The sequence below is a fragment of the Bos mutus genome, chromosome 1, assembly GCF_027580195.1.
Source record: "Bos mutus isolate GX-2022 chromosome 1, NWIPB_WYAK_1.1, whole genome shotgun sequence".
Lineage (NCBI taxonomy): Eukaryota > Metazoa > Chordata > Mammalia > Artiodactyla > Bovidae > Bos > Bos mutus.
In genome coordinates this window covers 90,222,480-90,225,492 of record NC_091617.1, presented here as the reverse complement: position 1 = coordinate 90,225,492, position 3,013 = coordinate 90,222,480, and the positions used below count along the sequence as shown (strand labels likewise).

General features: G+C 37.7%; 1 non-coding gene across 1 annotated transcript; it reads right to left on the bottom strand.

Annotated features, from left to right (window-relative positions):
• Positions 1 to 1,414: 1,414 nt before the first annotated feature.
• LOC138989599 (U6 spliceosomal RNA) lies at positions 1,415 to 1,518 on the bottom strand. The gene has a single exon (XR_011465863.1). It is a non-coding gene; the product is annotated as a U6 spliceosomal RNA (small nuclear RNA).
• Between the last annotated feature and the right edge of the window lie 1,495 nt (positions 1,519 to 3,013).

Sequence of the window (3,013 nt, the reverse complement as noted above, 5' to 3'; positions counted from 1 at the left end):
CACAAGCTGGAATCAAGATTACCGGGAGAAATATCAGTAACCTCAGATACGCAGATGACACCACCCTTATGGCAGAAAGTGAAGAGGAACTAAAAAGCCTCTTGATGAAAGTGAAAGTGGAGAGTGAAAAAGTTGGCTGAAAGCTCAACATTCAGAAGATGAAGATCATGGCATCTGGTCCCATCACTTCATGGGAAATAGATGGGGAAACAGTGGAAACAGTGTCAGACTTTATTTTTTTGGGCTCCAAAATCACTGCAGATAGTGATTGCAGCCATGAAATTAAAAGGTGCTTACTCCTTGGAAGGCAAATCATGACCAACCTAGATAGCATATTCAAAAGCAGAGACATTACTTTGCCAACAAAGGTCCATCTAGTCAAGGCTATGGTTTTTCCAGTGGTCATGTATGGATATGAGAGTTGGACTGTAAAGAAAGCTGAGCACTGAAGAATTAATGCTTTTGAACTGTGGTGTTGTAGAAGACTCTTGAGAGGCCCTTGAACTGCAAGGAGATCCAACCAGTCCATTCTGAAGGAGATCAGCCCTGGGATATCTTAGGAAGGAATGATGCTAAAGCTGAAACTCCAGTACTTTGTCCACCTCATGCGAAGGGTTGACTCATTGGACAAGACTGATGCTGGGAGGGATTGGGGGCAGGAGGAGAAGGGAACAACAGAGTATGAGATGGCTGGATGGCATTACAGACTCAATGGACGTGAGTCTCAGTGAACTCCGGGGGTTGGTGATGGACAGGGAGTCTGGGCGTACTGCGATTCATGGGGTCGCAAAGAGTCGGACACCAATGAGCGACTAAACTGAACTGAACTGAATCTATATTCTCCTTCCTAAATTTACCTGAGCTCAGGATTGGGAGGTATTAAGCTACTTTGCCCCTGGGTAAAATTGTATCTTTGCCCTGTGTTTTCGATGTGTAGGCAGTTCCTTTGGAAATTCAGTGGGGATATGGAGTGATTATCTAAACAGAATTTGGGAATACTTCAATCCTCTCACCAAATAATATCTTCAAATCATGACTCAACCACTGTAAACTTGCTTTACTAATCAATGATTTTCATCTGGAATTCTGGCATAATGCAGAGGGAATCTTATTTTAAGAAACTCATACTTACACCTTTTGATTCCCTTACAGTTTGTCAGTGGCTGAAAGAACTAACAGTATTGTCTTAAGCAAAATGATATTTTGAGATAGTTATAGACTCACCTGCAATTTTAAGAAATAATACAAAGAATTTCCAGGTACCTTTTACCCAGTTTCCCCAACAATAACTTTTTCTTTTTTTTATTTATTTTTTTTATTGAAGGATAATTGCTTTACAGAATTTTGTTGTTTTCTGTCAAACCTCAACATGAATTAGCCATAGGTATACATATATCCCCTCCCTTTTGAACCTAAAAATATGGAACACTTCACGAATTTGCATGTCATCCTTGTGCAGGGGCCATGCTAATCTTCTCTGTATCATTCTAATCTTCTCTGTATCATTTTAGTATATGTGCTGCCAAAGTGAACACCAACAATAACATTTTAAAACTACAGTTTACACTTGAACAACCCAAGAGAACTAGAGCTATCCACCACCTGCAGAGTCAAAAATCCATGTATGACTCTAGAATGGCCCTCCTTATCTGAGGTTCTATACTCCAGGATTCAACCAACCATGGATATATACTAAACATTTATTGAAAAAATCTACATACAAGTGGAGCCATGCAGTTCAAACTCATACAGAACAATACCACAATCAAGACACTGACACTCAATTGTCAAGGTACAGAATTTTCCATCATCACAAGGATCTTTCATATTGCCATTTACAGTTTCCTCAGGTCTTAAATTTTGTTAACCAGAAATCTGTTTATTATTTCTACAATTTTAATCATTTTAAAAGTGTTATATAAATTGCATCATATCATATATAACCTATATGTAGGGACTTTTTTTTTTTTTTTAACTCAGCGTATTACTGAGTGTGGAGATTTGTCCAAGTTGTTATATGTACCAATAGTTCATTGCTTTTTATTGCTGAGCTAGATTATGTGGTTTGAATGTGCTAGAGTTTGTTTAACCATTCACCAGTTGAAGCCCATCTGTGTTTTACTAATGTTGGCCTTGTACAAATACAGCTGCTGTAAACATTCATGTACAGATTTTGTGTGAACATAAGTTTTCTTATCTCTGGAGTAAAGGCAAAGAAGTAGAATTGCTGGGTTGGATGGTAGTTGAATGTTTAATTTATTAAGAAACTGCTGAATTATTTTCCAGAGTGGCTGTAAAACTTTTTACTCCCACCAGAAATGTATGAGTGATCTAGTTTCTCGGTATCTTTGCTTTGGGTTCATTTTGCCTTTCTTTTTATAGGTTTTCAAGGAAGGGCTTAATTATCAGTTTGAGACTCTTTGTCATCTCTAACACATACATTTAGTGCTATAAATGTCCCTCTCAGCACCGTTTAGCTGTATTCCAAAATACTTATATGTTCTATTTGTTAAATGAGTCTAGTCACTGAATTTTAATTATTATATTTTATGGTTCTAAAATTTATATTTGGATTTTCATATCTTCTATTTAATGGTTAAAACTTTCTAGTTCTTTGCTGAGACTTTATATATTTGCATTTGTTTGTATCCTGTTCATAACCACTTCTAGAAGCATTTTTATGATGGTTGCTTCAAGATATTTATAATTCTAACATTACTTTTACTGTGTTGTTAATGTCTATTGATTATCTGTTTTGATTCAGTTGGAGCCCGAAAAGGGTATAAGTTCAGTTCAATCACTCAGTCATGTCCGACTCTTTGTGACCCCCATGGACTGCAGCACAGCAGGCCTCCCTGTCCATCACGAATTCACGGAGCCTACTCAAACACATATCCATTGAGTTGGTGATGCCATCCAACCACCTCATCCTCTGTCATCCCCTTCTCCTCCTGCACTCAATCTTTCCCAGCATCAGTGTCTTTTCAAATGAGTCACCTCTTTGCATCAGGTA